General features: G+C 38.0%; 1 protein-coding gene across 6 annotated transcripts in view; it reads right to left on the bottom strand.

Annotated features, from left to right (window-relative positions):
- The window catches only part of CBLB (Cbl proto-oncogene B), a 177,900-nt gene that overhangs the window by 118,864 nt on the left and 39,360 nt on the right, over window positions 1–19,676 (bottom strand). The window lies entirely within an intron of this gene.

Here is a 19,676-nt window from a genome sequence, read left to right on the forward strand (position 1 = left end):
AAATGCTTAAATTCATCTATAATTCTCTTTTTATGAGTAATGTATGCAACAACTTCTGAGTGCTCCAGGCCAAAAAAAAAGCAAAAAACAAAAACACACTGTACATTGACTGCTATACCGGGTAAATTACAGTGCACTGCTTCCTAGACTTCCTCCACTGCAAATGAGTCAGGCACATCCCAGAAATTATATTGAAATGTTGTCATAGCATGGTCTATAGCAAAAAGAAATCCACTCTGATGATTAGGTTTTTATCTTCAGAAACAAACATGTCAAAAGGAGTAATTAGGATGAGGAGAGATTTTAAATTGACCATACCCTTTGCTGAAACAAAACATTATTTTTAAGTTTCTGTGCTACCATGAACGTTTGAGCGCGCCAACTTTAATTTTCCCCTTTGCATTTTGTAAGCAGTGCAAAAACTGCTGGTTTTCCCTGCAGTTTTACTACCAAGCTGCAAACCTCTAAAAACATAAATATCTAATGGAAACCATGACATACCCTTAATTACAGCCACATAGCTGTACATACAGCATAGCTATATGGCTTTGAGAGAGTTTTCCATTTAAAGGAAGTTTTATTCCTTCATGCATTAAAGATTTTCTCTATAAAATCCTATTTATAGGACATTTATTTTTCTGTGTGTGTAAAAATGTTGATAGTGCTTTTGCCCTCATGCAAGTTGAGGGAATAGAATGCAGACTTTAAAAAAGTATATTTATAAATAAAGAAAAATTTGAATTTATATATCCATAAGAAATTAGAAAAATAAGATCTGATCCTCAACTGCCTTGCATCCCTGCACAACGTGAGTGCACAGAGTGGATATAGGACACAAACTGTCAAGTTAAAATGGTATGGTTTTATACACCCACTTACACTAATATAGTCAACAATAGGAAGTGGCAGAGAAATAGGCTCCCAATGTCCATGTTGAGGATTTACATGCGCAACTCCCATTAATATTAATCTAAACGATGTGCATGAATTTCCTACCCAACAGGAGAATACTTCTTTAAACATGTAAAGCATCAGCAAGTCACCAAAAGGTGAATCACCTTATCATTAATGAAGATCTCGGTCAATTTCAGGAAGTAAAACTCAGTCTCCACCTACAATATTTTTTATCATTATAAAATTCAGCAGAAAATACAAGACACTGAAAACTAAACCATCTCTTTTTCTCCCCTACTCAATTAACATTAAATCCAAACAGAGATAACTTACTAGTTTTCTAATCTTTCATAAATCCTGACTAGAGATTTCTTTTGAAGTACCTTCTTTATGCAGATATAGCTCTAAAGGCAGTTAATTTATACAGAAGAACCCTGAGTTATGAATATCTCGGAATAGAGGTTGTTCATAACTAAACAAAATGTTATGGTTGTTCTTTAAGTTTACCGTGACTTAATACAGCTTTTAAACTTTACTATGTAGAAGAAAATTGCTGCTTTTAACCATCCTAATTTAAATGAAATAAGCACAGAAACATTCCAGAGGGGTAGCCGTGTTAGTCGGTATACAGCAAAAACAACAAGAGTCCTGTAGCACTTTAAAGACTAACAAATTTAATTTCTGCAGCCATAAGCTTTCGTGGGCTGTAACCCACTTTGTCACATGCAAGAAACAGAAATCAGATAAGGGGTATATATATATACATCCAAGGCTAAGGAACAACAATGGGGAGCGTAGGTGTTAGCAAAGTCCATTCAGTTAGAGTAGATGAGGCCTATTCACAACCATTGATTAGAAGGTGAGAATGTGTGAACAGTGACAATTACTTCTTGTAATGAGATAACCATTCCAAGTCCCTATTCAGACCCAGTTTGATTGCGTCAAGTTTGCATAGGAGTTCCAGCTCTGCAGTTTCTCGCTGAAGTCTGTTTTTGACATATATTACATTAGTAGATGTGCAGGTGAATGAGCTCCTCATGGTGTGGCTGATGTGGTTAGGACCTGTGATGGTGTCACTAGAGTCGGTGTGTGGGCAGAGCTGGCAAGGATAGGTCTCGATCTCTCACTGGCTCAAGCTGTGGGAGGCAATCTGCTAGGATAGGTTGTAGATCCTTAATGATGTGTTGGAGAGATTTGAGCTGGGGGCTGTAGGTGATGGCCAGTGGTGTTCTGTTTTCTTTCTTGGGTCTGTCCTGTAGTAGGTGACTTCTGGGTACCCGTCTGGCTCTGTCAATTTGTTTTTTCACCTCTCCAGGTGGGATTGTAGTTTTAAGAATGTTTTATGGAGATCCTGTAGGTGTTGTCTCTATCTGAGGGATTGGAGCAAATCTGATTGTATCTTAGGGGTTGGCTGTAGACAATGGATCGTGTAATGTGTCCAGGGTGAAAGCTGGAGGCATGAAGATATGTATTGCAGTCAGTTGGTTTTCGGTATAGGGTGGTATTAATGTGACCATCCTTTATTTGTATTGTAGTGTCCAGGAAGTGGATTTCTTGTGTGGACTGGTCCAGGCTGAGGTTGATGGTTGGGTGAAAATTACTGAAATCCCGGTGGAATTCTTTAAGAGACACTTTCCCGTGGGTCCAGATGATGAAAATGTCAGTGTAGCATAGGTAAAGGAGAGGTGCTTGGGGACGAGTTTTGAGGAAGTGGTGTTCTAGGTCAGCCATAAAAATGTTACAGTTTCCTTACCTCAAAGCTTTTCTTTTTAAAAACTTTCAGGTTTTTTTTTTTTTTTTTTGTAGTTTACGTTTAACACAATACTTTATGTGCTTTTTGTTGTTGTGGTGGTGGTCTCTGCTGCTGCCTGACTGAGTACTTCGGGATCCAAATGAGGTGTGTGGATGACCGGTAAGTTCACCAGTATTTGTAAATCAGTGTTTACTTAGAAATGAAAAAAAATAATACACAGAACACCACTACTATCTCAGAACAAGGAGCAGCTTTTCTGGTGTAACTGAACTTCTTGTTGACATCTCACAGCTGAACTTTCAGAATTAGGAAATTTTTATGTTAAAAAAATTACTTTATGTGGTCTTTTGATTTGTGCGCAATAAAAAGAAACCACTAAAACAAAAATTTGAGTCATTTTTTTAGTCATTATTCCAAATTGATTTCTGATAATTTTTTTAAAAAAAGCCAACCTTTAAAAATCTACTTTTATTGCTCGACAGAGAACATGTAAAAGAAATATGTAGTAACCCCAACAGAACTGAGTTGAGATACAAGAAAAATGCATTAAAAAAATAGTAGTAAAACTATTTCTGAAGTTGGACTCAACTTAGCAGAATTTTCCATTTATTCCTTTTAAGTGATTGATATCTTGAATTTAGCAAGGTCTGATCAAGATCCACTCAAGAGTCAAACTCATCAAAAGGACAGTGTTGGGAGGCAAACAGTTGCTTACTTGCCACTATGGCCTGGTCTACACTTAAAAATGTAGATTGATGTACTACTGCAGTCAGGGGTCTGAAAAATCCACACTGCTGACTACGGTAGTTAAGCCAATGTATCCCCTGGTGTAGACGCAGCTAGGTCAATGGAAGAATGCTCCCAACCACTTAGCTACTGCCACTCAGGAAGTGGTGTTTCTACAGTGATGGAAAATCACCTTCCATCGCTATAGGCTGCATCTAATCTATGGGCTTATGTGGGCATAGCTACAGCACCACAGCTATGCTGCTATAGTCCCCATTGTGTAGATATAGCCCATGTAACTAACTTTTACCAACCTCTGCAAGGTATCTTGTGTTGTACCAGGTACAAGTGGTGTGGGTAGCAAAATATACTGTACTTTTATTTGTAGTTTCCAAGAAGCATGTTTCCAAGTCTCATAGCATTAGATGGTCCAGAACATCTAGAAGACTTAACTTCAGAGACACTCATGCCCTTGGAGAGGGTCAGCTCTACCACACAGGCAAGTACAGGTGATTTTCCCAGTGAAGTTTTCTGAGCGAGTTCAGGGATGTAAGGGGTTTTAGGTTGGTCTAGAGCACCTAAAAAAGTCTAGTGTTAGCCCTAAGTTGCCAGGGTCCAAGACAGACTTTCTCCAGGGAAACTGAGAATAGGAGATAATTTTAAGAAGTCCATCGCAGGAGGGACTCCTCCTCCCTTTCCCCCCCCCAAACCTCTGTTTTTTTCCAAATATCTCAGAAAGAGACTACAGGGCAGAAGAGACTGACAAGTCACTCACATGTATTTTTCCAAGCTGAGGAGGTATCGTAAACAATTTCCTTTCAAATTGCCTTAGGAAAATACCCTTGGAGGCCTGAAACAAGTGCTTCATTTGAGTACAGATACTCAAAACAAAGAATGACAAACCCTTTCCTTCCAGAAAAATAGCCAGAATGCTAGCAATGCCTAGAATTGAACAGTCCAAGGAGAAAATGAAAGATGGCTAGAAACCAAAAGGAGAGGAGGAAGGCATGTGCTCAGGGAAACACCTCGCCTTAAAAAAAAAAATCAAGAAATGACTGGGATTGGGAAGCAGTTAAATGTGAAGGCCTGCCCTCATTAAGCCTCCAGAAAAGAGATTAGAAGGTTAAATATTTGCCTTCTACAAGCAAGAAGCATCAAGCAGTAACATTCCAGCCATTGGTGCAGCTGAGGTGCCAAACCATCCAGAAAAGAATTAGAAAAGAGTAAAATAAACTAACCTTCATTGCAATTCTTTGCCTATTCACAGCTATTAATTTAACAGCATCTTCCCCTGAGGTAAGGATCTAGGTGGGGACAGCTGTTCTGATGACAAAGTCTGCATGTTCCAGTCTACATTCCAGTAGAAGCAAAGCAGCAATGAATGGATTTCACTGAGCATTCCAACAGCATTGAAAAGAATCATGAGAAGAGTCTTAATGAGCACACGTAAAGCTGACAAGGTCCCACAAAGAATTTTGATGTAGTGATGTCACTATTATAGAGGGGATCTGATCAGGAGTTGCCAGGAGGCTGACTGGGGAGAACATGAAGGCTTTATGCTCCCTAGTCTTGATCAAAGTAGCTATTCGATAGGGCATTTTAGACCCTCACTATTGAAAACCGAGCAATGACCTGCAAAAAGAACCACACCCTGCAAAGCTCGCTTTTCACCATGATATATGAAGTATGTCTGATGTTAACAGAGTCTGAAAAAGGACCACAGAGATCCAAAGGAAGAAGCCAATTAGGTACCACTTAGCTAGAAGATCTGGCCTCCCGTTTAACAGATGAGACAGAAGCCTAAGAAGTTCCCACTGGTGCAGGGAATATGTATACATATATGAAAAATAGTACATACATACCTGTTTGTATACAGAGAACATTAAATGAAAGTAATCTCATCTGCTTACCTAAAACAGAACTGTCAAGCTACTGTTCTTTATGCAAATAAGCTAAATGCAAATTTTGTTTTCAGTCAAAACAAGGTAAAAATGAAAGTGAAAACACCAATTTCAAGAGATGCTTACCTAATCTAGCAAGTGAAAAGCAAAGTTCCCAGTACCACCACTACTAAAAATGCCGAACTCTTATCTAGCATTTTTCATCTGTAGATCTCAAAGTGCTTTACAAAGGAGGTCAGTATCAAAACTCCATTTTACAGATGGGGAAACTAAGGCACAAAGAGGTGAAGTGAACTGCCTGATGACTCCTAGTAGGCTGGTGACCAAGCTGAGAATAAAACCCAGGTCTCCTGAGTCCCAGTCCAATGCTCTACCTGCTAGGCAGCATTTATTGGAAAAGACAAGTACAATTTATATTGTTCTTTGCGAATGACAGCCAGAATTTAGTCACTAGTGTGTCAGTGCTAGCAATGGGGAAACTTCTGATATTTGTATAAACATTTTAAAAGACAACAAATGGGAATCTCATTTATCCATGCTGAGATATAAAAATTTACTAAGATGGTGTAAGTTTTAAAATCTAAATATCCCCAAATATTGGTATGTAAGTATCAATTTAAGGTATAGGTACCTTAGCTAGTTAAGGTAGCTAGATCTGATAACGTTCCTGTTATTTCCACTTCAACAACAAAAGGTTTTCAAGACAAAAATTGGAGAAAAATCAAACTACATGCACAAGTTTTCATGCATTGGCTTCTACAACACGTTAAGCAAAAACACTTGCTATTTGAAATCATAGACTATACATTGCTTTCATCACTTCCTTTAATGACCATGAAGGAAAAAGTTATAACAAGCATCTAGCCATTTTAATGCAAGAGAACAAAATCTTATTTCCATGCAGTTTTTAAAAAGATAAGACAACAGGAATAATAGCTACTGAGTGTATAATAAGCTTAAATATAGTAAACTATTCTGATTTCGATCGGATACTTCTCCCTCACTAGTTACATGAATATCCATGAATATCCTTTTAACTGCACCTGTTCTTGATAAACCATACCTGTCTTTTCAGGTACAATTATGGCTTCAGATTTCACATCAAAAAATCCCCTCAGAAAACTAGAGAAGTATAACCATGATCAGCTTCCTATATTTAATATTTAAAAGTGCTATTCAAGTTGCAAATTTACTTTTTATAAAGTGTGATCTCTTTGGCATATAGAAAATTAAATTAGTGCCATTAAATACTATAGAGCTAAATCTTGAATCCAGCACTGAATGAACAAAGAGCCCAAGCTGGGCCTCGTGGTTTGGCTGGAGTCCACACCCAAAGTATTAATCAAATCCAATGGCGGGAAATCTATGCATTCCAGTAGTCAGCAGCACCCACAAAACAATTCCAAAGCTACAATTTCTCCACCTGTTGGAAAGTGGGTAGGTGTGGAGGAGTTTAATAGTCCACTCCCTGCCCATGTCTCTGCATGACGGCAAAGACTCACCAGTTCAGTTGTGTGGAATTCCCTAAGGGAGACCGTGACTGAGCTACCCCATATTTAGTCTACAGCGACACAGCTCATAAAAAGCAGTCAGACAGGGTTGATGGCCCTACATATCATGCCACCCACGCAACTAGGGGTGTGGGCAGGAAAGACAAAGAACTACCTGCACGGACTGCAACAGACACACTCAATTTCCCCTTTCACACTATACTGACCCTCTGAAAGATTTAGTCAGGACATCATGAAGCTCCGCTATAAAGGAGCTAGGGGCCTCGTATGCCCCCTCAGGATCTGGTGTATCTATTTGTCACACTGCAGCAGCATCCTTAACACAGGACAGTCAAATGTCAGTTTAAATTAATTTATTTAAAAGCCACTTAATTTAATTAGTTTTGTTACTTTATAGCACCAACCAGCAAAGTAGGCCATTCACAGAGGAGGACATGTTCCTACCACTCGCAGAGAATAATAACTGAGGACTAGACAATGCAACGTTTACTCATGGCTGAATTCATTTACACTACTCAGGTGAGTAAGTGCACACTTACAAGTGCAAGATTGCACAATCTTGACTGACAAAATGGATTTGGCAGGCAGAGGAGGATATAACATACAGGAAGGGAGAAGATAAGAGCTATGGATACAATAAAGTGGTTGCTCAGTTTCAACATATATACGTCTTGATGTTACAACTGCTTTTGCCATGGAACCACTATGTTCATACATTTTAAGACTACTTTTCGGAAGTATCACCCAGTTATTAAAAATATGTTTAATTATTTTATTACATTGCCTCCAATAAAATTTGGGACCTGGAAAGAGCAATTTCCCTTCATAATTTTCTTTCTGATTCAGAGTTACATGACTTTGCTGTTTATTTTCTTCATTTAGCCGCAGAAACAATTGTTTTGGGTTTACTGCTTTGTTCCTGTATTAGGGCCAAGCAGTCAAAACTAGGTCACCAGAAATGTCCACAATCTCATCCATGAACTAACACACAAACACACACACACACACACACACACACACACACACACACACACACACACACAATCAGGATAATTAAGTTACTTCTGTGATTCAAGTAAAGCTAGCACTAATGTTACTGCAATTTATATGACATTGAAAATAGCAGGGTATTTATTACCTTGTAAACAGCCAGTATCAAATAGTAGAACTTTATTCTTTTTGTGCAGACCTAATTACTCTAACAGCATTTCAAAGCTCCCACATGTGTATTTGGAATTGTAGGAGTGGACATGAAGTCAGCCCCAACTATGTCTTGTTTATATTGGCCCTTTAAAATGGCTAACTTTCTTCTACATAGCTGTTTTCAAAATTTTAATATCCTGATGTGGCTGAACTATGGCTTTGTGCGGTGGGGGAAGGAGAGGGAGATAAGAAATGTTTTCTATGTGATTACTACATAAACAGGTCTTGCCTCACATTAAAAGGAACATATATTTGATTTAGCTGCAACAGCACTTTACTACTTGTATCAATATATTAGTCAGTTTCCTATATGAATAAGATCTCTAGACATGCTTACTTTGACTTTAAAAAAGAAAATCTCTGAAGTCAGTCAAAGTTTGGCACAGAAAATTAATGACTCTGTGTTAGAGGAAGCTCAGCAATAGATAGGATAACTTAAAAAAGGCGCGTCAGAGAATATTTTAGTCAAACCAGTGCCTGTAATAACTAATTTTTTCCTTCTATTTGATAAATGCAAGCATGAAACAATAGGAAGACAAATCAACCCTATAAAACAGGATGTTCAGCTGTTTCACCATGTACATGGCCTCCCTCAGCAACATTCAGAATAATGTCAAAAAAATTCATCATCCATTGTTTGATGTAGATTATTAAAATCTGTAACCACTTGACAAATTTATGATCAAGAAAAAATTAGTCCCAATACTGCTACTATCACCAGTTTTAAAATACTTTACAAACGTATTGTATACAAACAGAAATACTTTAACTGAAAGTGTATTTAAATTCAAGAATGCTGAATTCCTCTTTCCTTTACTTCTGTTATGCATTTAAATCCAGTAAAAAAATCCACTTAAATAACTGGCTGGATGATTAAGTCTCTTAAGAATGTTTACCTCCCAAGGAGAAATACAATACAAGTTCTATCACATTACTATTTGGTAACAAAGCAACAGACCACTAAAAATATTCACTGTCCAATGCAACTGAAGTTAAAATAGATATGTCTAATATGTCTGGTATTCAGGCAAGGTTATGTAAAAAAAGGTGGAACTTTCTTACATTAAAATACTTCTGGATGGTTGAAGCAAGATGAATATTTAATACCCAAGAAAGCCTTGGCATACATAAAACTACGTAGCAAGAAGGTTTACAGAGAAAACAATGAGCCATTTCAGCCTATCCTCAATCTCTGATGAGAACTACTGCAGCAGTGTTTTAATCTCCTTTGGAAGGCTGGACTGGGGTTAGGGTGCTAGATGGGAACACAAAAGCCTAGGGTTCATTCCCTGCTTCATCACAGACTTACGCAAATTCACACAAGTCACAGTGGGTATGTCTACACCGCAATTAAAAACCCATGGCTAGCCCATGCCAGCTGACTCAGGCTTGCGACTCAGGCTAAGGTGCTGTTTAACTGCAGTGCAGACATTCAAGCTTGGGCCGGAGCCCAGGCTCCAGTACACTGAAGGGTGGGAGGGTCCAACGGCTCAGGCTGCAGCCCCAGCCTAAATGGCTACACTGCAATTAAACAGCCCTGCAGCCCAAGTCAGCTGGCACTGGCCAGCCACCAGTGTCTAGACATACCCTCAGCATGTCTGGGCCTCCGTTTCGCCCCATGTATAAAATGGGATTCATAGAATCATACAATCGTAGGACTGGAAGGGACCTTTTGAGGCCATCTAGTCCAGTTCCCTGAACTCATGGCAGGACCAAGCCTTATCTTCTAGACCATCCCTGGCAGGCGTTTGTCTAATCTGCTCTTTAAAACCTCCAGTGATAAGAGATTCCACAGCCTCCTTAGGCAACTTATTTTTATGTTTAACTACTCTGACGGTTAGGAAGTTTTTTCTAATGTCTAACCTAAACACTGCCCTTGCTGCAATTTAAGTCCATTGCTTCTTATCCTATACTCTTGTCCTGTACTTGAAAACTGCTATGTCCTCCCCCCCACCCCCACTTCAAGACTCTAAAACTGTGTAACAGTTCATTTGCTAAATCACTCTCACACACACACACGCAAAAGACGACACAAATGTCAAATCCAATTACTACCTCCTCCACTAAAATTATCAAATCCTTTATCCATAGCAGCGGTAATGAATTTTCTTCCTCGATAATAAAGATACTGGCATATTTTCTAGATTGATTTGGGATTACCATTTTTTGTCATTTCACATGGGACATTGGTCTTACATGCCTACTGGTCATCACATGCTTCCATGGGATGAAGCTCCATTTTCTTCTGGCTGCCCCTTTGTAAATAACTTTATATTAATCCCTTTCTTACTCTTCTATTCTGTCTAAAGCTTTGAGAGATGCAAAGCAACTTCCAGCCTTTTAATTTAATATTCTCATTCAAATTTCTTCTCAAAAATAAAAAAATATATCTGTCAACATTTGAAATCATCTCTCTGAAATCCACTTATAAAGAGAGCTTTTCAAAGGGAAAGAATAGAAAAGTGAGATGTTTTGTTTAATAAATAGGGACTGTTCCTCTGAAATAAATATCATTGCCATTTTTAGAATTAATCTGATAGGACAGTGAAGCACAGAGGTTTTCCTTTTTATTACATTCTCTCTTTTATTCATCTTTCTTAACTATATTAACTTTAGCTTATGGCAAATATTTAGTTTAATATATTTGTGGATCCTAGTGAGAAGTCGTTTTCCATTATAACTATTTGCATCCATTAGGAGTTATTTACTTCCACCTTCATAAATGTAAACTTGTGCTCTTTTTCGGCCAGTATCAAAGTAACAAAAAGAGGAACACGAATGAAAAACATTTTTCCGTCCACCAGATTAAAAGCCACTTTACCACAATGAAACCTCCTACACAAGAGATCTGTTACATACACTTCCTCAGAAAAAGCTGTAGAGGTCTTTCAGACTATTAATAGGTCAGCACGTGTGAGATATTTAGCTTCCTTGAAGTTACTGAAAGAATTTATTATTAGGTTATTTCTCTAAATGCAATGCAGTTAGCAACATTAGAAAGCAATTACTCCCCCCATACTCTCACACTTCATGTTATTTCATGCAAATACACAGACTTGCATGTCCACTTTCATGCAAAAAGGTATTTTGGGAGAGGGAATGTGCCACACCAGGGGAACCTTATTTTTCCATGGAAGTATGGAGAACAGTGTCAAAATTAACAAAAAAAATCTTCTAATTTAGGCAGCTGAAGCCTCCTTTCCATAGGCAAAGGGAACATTAGCAATGGGGAAATTCTCCTTACTAGCTCATTTTCAAATCAGTGTTAGAAAAGGAGGCAAGCTATGGGGCACCTAGCAGTGCTCTACACCCCAGTAGAAAAGAAACAATGCCCATAGCAGCACAGAACCAATGGCACCCACTGAGGGTGCCATTAACAAAAACAGCCTTCTGCAGTGGTAGCCATTACAAAAGGTGCGCCTTATCAGGGAATAACTGCAACACGGTGCCCTGGGCACCAGTATCTGTACAGCAGCACAGCCAGACAGCACAACGGCAACTGTTAGCGCAGAGCACCTCTCTTATATACATCCTGACAGTTCAAATAAAATGAACAATAAAAAGTTACAGTAGCCTGAACTTGCTTTATTCTCCAAGCTCCTTTATATTGTACTACGGTGTGAACACATAAGAGTCTGTACAAGAAAGTTTCTGTGCCATTTGGCTAAGCAGCACATGTGGCAAAATCCTTTTCTCTTGACCATGCCTCGGATATCCAGAGTAACTTCCATCATTTCAGGAGCAAGATGATTTTGGGACATTAAGACAGGCTTCCAGAAGCACCTGCCCCAGTACTCATATGGACGTAACAGGGCTCCCACTCGTTTGTTTTGAACATTTTAAACTTTTTAAACTTGGTGTCTCTTTTCTTTTCCAGTTCCACCAGACGCCATCCAAAAAAAACTGGACCTTCAAATTCTACCTTTAACCATATTGTACCAGTAAAAGTACAGGGACTCAAAAAAGATGTTCATCCATCTAGTACTGAATATATAGTTTCAAAAGAAAGGTAAGCAAAACTGTAAACTCTTCAGGCCAGGGATGGTGTCTACCCATGTGCTTGCATCAGCCTGGCATACCGAGACACCAGGTCTCACTGGGATCTTTGGCTACGTCATTAAGTTCACAAAATGGATGTATTTGGGGGATGAATCAGGGCTGTGTACTGAGGGAGGCTGTTGTCCATAAGGCCCGTCTAATATGATGCAGAAGTTGGAAGGTGTACAGTAAATGACGCAGGGCATTATGGCAGGTGAATGCTGCCCTGCAGAATTATATTCCATTTCTGCCTCTGCCACTGAGTTCTATGTGGTGCTGGCCAAGTCACTTAAAAATAACTTTTTCACAAATGGTCATCACTGTGTTCTTTGTTTTCTGTACACCACATATGAGACACCTCAGGCCAAATTAGCTGAAGTGCCAAGCACTCACAAATACAACTGAAGTAAATTAGACCTATGGTTTAAATATATGACATGCCAAAAAAATACTAAATATTCTGGAGGAGGTGGGGGGAACAACTCTAGCTGGGCCTTCAAAATTAGCAGACACCTGACAATTTTGGCCTTAATCTCTAGGGGCCTCAGTTCCCCCCTAAAAATGTGAATATTACCACCACCTAACCCCACAGGAGTGTTGTGAAGAAAAACTCATTAAATATATGTTAAGGACTTAGATACTACAATGACAGCACCAGACAAATGCCCAGAGGAAATTATTGTATGCAGCACTGTTGTAGCTGTGTTGATCCTAGGTCTCATCTACCCAACCATCTTAATTTAAATGAAACAAGCACATAAACAGTTTCGTTACCTTGTCAAAAAAATGTAAACTTTTCTTTTTTTAATAGTTTACATTTAACACAGTACTGTACTGTATTATTTTGTTTGTTTGCTTTGTCTCATCTCTGCTACTGCCTGATTGCATACTTCCGGTTCCACATGAGATGTGTGCTTGATCGGTCAGTTCGTAACTCTGGTGTTCATAACTCTGAGGTTCTACTGAAAGCGTCCATGTAATTTTAGAGTGGATCATAATGCATACTTGTAAATTGGCTGAATTAAGGTTGAACAGGTAACCTTATTTCAGGCATTTCCCAAATATGAGTGCTTGACTTTGCAACCTTAATGTTCTTTTCACTTTTTTTTTTTTTTTAAATGACATTAGGAGAGCCCCTTACCAAACCCAGAGGCCCATTGTGCAAAGTGTCCTATATAAAATAAAAAAACCAGTCTCTGCCCTGAACAGCTTACAATCAAAATAGACAAAAGGTGGGAGAAAAATTATTTCCCCCATTTTACAGATGGGGAACTGCACAATGAAGAGATAAGTAACTTGCCCAAGATCACACACAAGTCAGTGGCAAAGCAAGGACTTGAACCCCGATCTACTGAGTCTCAGTCAAGTGCTTTAAACCCCAAGCCTCCCCTTTCTCTCTTTGCTTAAAGAAGAGTCAAACATAAAAAGGTATGTAAATATCAATCCTGAAATAACCTCATGGAACCATACCCTGCCTTTGCAGGGAGATTGATGCTATAACCTAATAAGTCTTTTCCATCTCATAAGTATGAGTCTACTTGACAGTACCTATTTTAAGTAACTCTTATTTTATAGTATGGTATGCATCTTGCTATAAGAGAGATTGGCTTTTGTGCCTGATCACGCAGACCCAGAAAGATTTCAGAGATCGATCAGCCAAATGCAAAAGTAAAGCAGTTTTTGTAGAAATTAGTCTTGTTATATAGAAAATTAATTGATTCTCAAGAACTGCCTTTCTAGAGGGGAAGCAATGTAAATACATGATTTAGCCTGCATAGGTAAACTCTTTTAGGTTAGTCACCAACGCATCTATAATGCTAAGTAACTTTAAATATGGTAAAACTGAAGATAGTATTTTATCAATATCTGCAATTAAAAACAAGATAAGCCTCACAAAATCAATTCAGTGTTCAAAGTTTCAACTTCTCGCTTCATAAGTTTCATTTAGTGCTTCTGTACAAAGAGATTTCTTCCATCTGTATAATTTGACAGCCAATCTTAGCTTTTACAAGTATGCATTCTCCTAGTTTTATGAATAGATTATTATTTGTATTAAGGTTTGCACACAGAGGCCCCAAATGAGATAAGGACCTATTTGCTAGGCACTATACCAACAAATGGTAAGAAAAAGTCTTCGCCTCAAAAACCCTACATTTAAATAATGGTGGGAGGTGAAATAGGGGCACAGAGAAGTGCCATAGGAAGTCACTGGTAGAGCCAGAAATGGAATCCAGTCCTCTTGGGTCCTAGTCCAGCAACCTCACCACTAACCATGCTGCCTTCCCAGGACAGAAGGAATGAGGATAAAGTGATAGAAACAAAGCTTCCGTTTACCAAAACAGAAAAATATGAATGATCAACGAAACAAGAATTTCCTTTCAAACTTCGTTCATATCATATTCACTCTCTCTCATAACACAAACCAGAAAAAACAGAAGAGGAGCAGAACTAACTATCAAAGGGGTCAAAAACAAACAAAAAACCCACTAAGGAGACCGAGCACCTTTAGTATAAAAGTTGAAATTAATGTGACCTTTTAATTTCAGCTCCCCTACAGACAAATCTTCCAATTGCTACTCAGCTAGGACTTCCCTCCAGAAATAGAAATGGTTAGCTTAAGATATTTCCAACACCTTTTCTACTCTAGATATTTAGGGCATCTAGCACATAAAAATAGATGCTTCGCAGGTTTTTTAAAATATATATTTGCAGTTCACCGTCATAAGTATATATAAAGAAAATGAAAGAAGGAGTTCAGGATGTATTGTGGTAACGCAATGGCTAGGACTAAGACCAAGTTCAGTTCTTGTATCTGCTACAGACTTCCTGTGTGACCTTGGACAAATCACTTAGTCTTTCTATGCCTCAGTTCCTCATTTGTAAAATAGGACAAAATGCTTCCTTACCTACCGGGCTCTTAGGAGGGTAAGTACATTAATGACTGTGAAGGGCTCAGAAAGTGTAGTGATGGAGCCATTTAATACCTATATAGAGACAGAGAGATAGGAAAGGCAAACTAATCTGAATGTATTAGATCTTAACACACACAACTGTACCACCACCCCACTCCAACAATAATTACAAAATAAATATTAGTGTGCCCTGAACCTGATAAGATATAAGCAGCAATTGGCATTGCCAATAACCGTACCACAGATCTGAGGCTGTTACAGAAGAGAACTGATGAAAGTATAAATATTTATATCAAGAGATTTTCTCTTTATTTTATTAGGGTTTGGTGGGAGAGGAAAGAAGGGGAATCAAAATGAGTTAAGATTGAAAATTACCTTTAATATTTGTTTAAAGAAATTTATATTGAACAAAAACCCCAGTGTGCACTGACGTTGTCTACCACCTTAAACCCAAATCCCACACTTCTACACATGGGTAGTCCTGCTGAAGTTCATGGGTTTCCTCCTATCAGTGAGTTTTTGCAGAACTGGTGCCTCAGTCAGAAGAATTGTTCACTTAGGCCACAGATTCATCAAAGCACGTACTGAACTTTAAGTATATGAGCACGCTAACTTCAAATGGGACTGCATGCACATCTATACTGAAGTGTTTTGCTGAAGGATGGACCTGCATACTTGAAGTTTAGCAATTAAGGCCTTAGTTCAGCTAAGCATTTAAGACTTTGCTAAAGAGACATTTCAAAGAGAGCAGCACCCTTTGTGTGCACCTGGGATCCAAGCTTTTCTGTAGTGTTCTCACTCCTCTCCCCAATATTAAGAACATTTTAACATTAATTCACAGCAAGAGAGCACCCCGGGCATAATTACCTTTTAAATCAAAAGTGTCAGCAAGAACTCAATTTTAATTATATTTTAAAACCTTTGGCTGTTTATGAACACTAGGCATATGAAAATGGGCTTAATCCAGAATAAATAATGAGCAAGGGAAAGGAGAGTTACAAACAAAAGAGGAAAAATAAATTTGGACAGGGAGGCTATGCTGGCCTACAGAAATGAAAAGGGTAGAATTTTTCGTGAAAGAAACATGAGAAAGGAGAAAGTCAAGCCTGTCCATATTTGGCCTTTAGGTTAAGATCGTAATTTTACTTATTTATTCAGTTTACTATGCTTCAGTTTTTTGTATTCCTCTGGCAGAGAGCCCACTACTTCACAACACTGAGGAAGGTATGAAAATTATTGCTGCTTACTGTTGCACAGGTAAGTAGATTAATGTAGTTTTAAAGATTTTAAGATGGAAAAATGGCTGTTGCCCCCTTTCTAAATTTGAAGCCCTGCAGGGTATGCAGGTTTAGAGTGGAGTGCCAGTAAAGGCCAAACATATAGAGAATTTTGTTAAATTCATGTCTGTACACCATGTATTAGCCAAAAAAAAGCCAGAGGGATATTTGTTTTAAAAAATATGGAAGTTCTATTTAAATTCAATCGGTTTTTCTCCTCATTATAATGAATATGTCATTTTCACAAAGATTTTTAATGTTCTAATAGGAAGAAAGTTGTTGGAAAAGCTGATAAAGGCAGAAATGAAATACGGGGAAAATATTTAGTGTACTACAAAATGCTTCTCAGGCTGCATAAACTTTGAACTAAAGTTCTTAATTGAAGGTGAATACACATCAAATTATTTTTCAGTCTGGGTAATACCAATGTGTAGAACGTCTGTTCTGTTTACAGCAGACATTCAGTTTTTAAAAAAAAAAAAGATTAATGAGTTCTTCTATGAAAGCTTCCAATTTATAATTTGTTACTGTAAGAAATGTATTTGTTTTCTTCCATCACAAGCAAACTTTACCAGTTATTGATCTTAAGTACGGAGCCCATAACATCGATGGAAGAAGAGAAATGAATGAAGCATTTACTTTGTCATCTTCACACATAACCAGTCTAAACTGAAGTGGGGTTTCACATCCCTCTTTCTGTGTTCCTTTCACTTGTGTTGTATACAAATATAGACTATAATCTCTAAGATAGGCACTTCACTTGTAACTAGATAGGTGTGTCTAGCGCAATTTTGGGTGTTTTATAAATAGTGATACAATAGGCCAGGGAAACAGCATTAGAACCTTCTCAGAAAGAATCAGGCTTTAACATATGGAACAGATTGCTATGGAGAAGTCCAATGCCATTTCCCTAATTAACACAGATAGAGCAAATTAGCTACACTGACTTCTTTAGGTTCTAAGAACAGCAAAGGGAGGATAAAATGTTGAAGTAACCCACCTCTTAATACTATAAAAGACCATTATCCACAGGAAAGTGGCAGTAGCAAATATACAAATGTAAATGGTACTCTTCACAGGCCCACAAAATATTTTTGTTAGCAGTAAGCATCTTTTCAAAAAAGTTGTGTGTCTACAAAATTAGATCTTGTGCTACATTCCTACGATACAATCTCACTCTGAATGCCCAATTACATACAAACAGTTCTGACTTGTGTCTTCCAGATCTACTAGAAGAGAGGAAGTTGGGAACTGAGAAGTGTACATTAGGATCAGTATGTACCATAACAACAACAGATTAATAACAAGCTGTCCTTACAGAGTCAAGATTTAAACAACGGTATCTGGACTGCAATGCTAACTGCAGTGCTAGCAGAATTCAATCAAACATCTTGCAGAGAGGAAGTCAACCATGAAAAATATTTCTCTTTTTACTGGCACCATACATAGTGATGAACAGCTGTTGTGGTGAAGTACAAACTTGCCTTCTATTTTAGGCAGAATCAGAAGGAATGCAGGAGTTTTTCTGAGCTGTGTGACCTCTCCAACAGACAGAAGAAATTGCACTGACTTGTTCTGTGCTGCTGTTTGGCATAATTTCAGTATCTGCAAAACACTAGTTCTCCAGGTTCAACTAAGTTGACCTTCTTCTAGGATTAAGAGCACACTGGAGAGATTCTATAAACAGACTGTATTACAGTCAATGAAACGCAAGCAAATAGCACAAAAGTAGCAGCATGTCAATAACACACTGAATATGGAATTAAGATGAGCTAGCATTGACAAGACCCAAGCTGATACACAACCCCAACCGATCACAGCCAGGCTACGGAATCATTCAGCAGGTGTGGGAGCTGAAGGCACTCATTGGACTCAGCAGCAGCAGATGGCAATCCTGCTCATTTACCCTCCTATCTAGTGAGAGCAAATGCAGCATGGAGAGGCAGATGTGATCACTCTTACTATTTTAATCAGCTCTGCACTTTTAGGCCATGGATTCTCTTACAAGCTGCTTGCAGGATTGGTCTGCTTGTTACATATTTGGAAAGCACTTTCATATTTGTGAAAAGAACCCTATAAATGAATATTGTGATTATTCAGTGCTTAGAAAGAAAGCGTACAACAAAGAACTACTGATTTTAAAAGAAGAGTGTCTGGCTGGGGAGCACCAACAAGAAAGCTGGCAAATTACTGAAGGCACAAGGTGATTTCAGATGTTTTCAGGAAACATGGAAAATTGTATTAAAAGAAGCACAAAAATAAAGTTACAAAGGACCCAGGTGTTTTAACTCATCACAATTAATGGTATTAATAAAACAAACTAAAACTGTGTACTGTAGCCTGAAAGGCTATATTTAGTCAGACTTTAAATTATGCCTGCCCTACAGAACAAATTCCTTTTAATAGCATAGAAAATCCTGTTAAAACATATACTCCCATGTTTGATATTGTAAATATTATACTATATACATAATGCCAAAGAGGCATATGGGTGTTAAATTTCTTAAGTTAGGGATGGAAAAATAAACTGAACAGCAGCTACAGATTTGGAGTCATGATTCTTAAAAAGGTCACAGCTTTTAACCAGCCAAGTGTTAAATGATATATTAGTCTACATATGTGTGCTGAGGAAGAAAAAAGCATTTACCCAATTGACCCTTACTATTTATCAGATAGCAAATACATTCAAATTGAAACTTCACTTTATATGCTGAGACCAATTTGAGAGAGAGAGAGAGAGAGAGAGAGAGACAGACAGACAGACAGACAGACACACTCTTTTTTACTATTTCAAGAGACTAGAAATCTTTAAGGAAAAATAATTTGGAGTAGGGATATAATCGGTAAAAGGTATATTTATTTTTAATCGGAGAGGAGTCTGTTAATTGGGTTAAAAATAAACTAAAGGAGACAGAATAAGTGTATTTTCTTCCTGGAAGAAAATAAAAATTTAATTAATAAAATTTATGTAAATACATGTAATTTACAACAACAATTAACTTACTATGGGCCACATTTTCAAAGTTAGGTTTTTACAAGTTGCATGTGTTTGTGTACATCTTACTTACACACACACCCACTCACCCAATGTGTGTACACATGTAAATTATGTATTTGTGCATACAACTGCCCAGTTTGGTAGCAGCAATGAATGCATGCATTTGCCAGCAATGCATGAGCACGTGTAGACCGATTCCATACACACTTATTTATATCATGGTAATGTCTATAAACTCCACCAGAGACCCCATTGTGGTAGGCACTGTACACACATGTAGTGAAGAGATGGTTCCTTCCCCAAAGAGCTTTAAATTTCAGTATGTGTCTAGGTACAACAGATCGATGCAGACAGATGGGGAAACAGAAGGTAACTGTGAGACATGAACACACTGTAAATTAGGCACCTGAAAAACTATGCACTCAGTTGTGCAGGTGTAACTTTGAAAAGCTGGCTTTTTATT

This window comes from Emydura macquarii, unplaced genomic scaffold, assembly GCF_026122565.2.
Source record: "Emydura macquarii macquarii isolate MOO-44397 ecotype Brisbane River unplaced genomic scaffold, CSIRO-AGI_Emac_v2 contig_1119, whole genome shotgun sequence".
Classification (NCBI taxonomy): domain Eukaryota; kingdom Metazoa; phylum Chordata; order Testudines; family Chelidae; genus Emydura; species Emydura macquarii.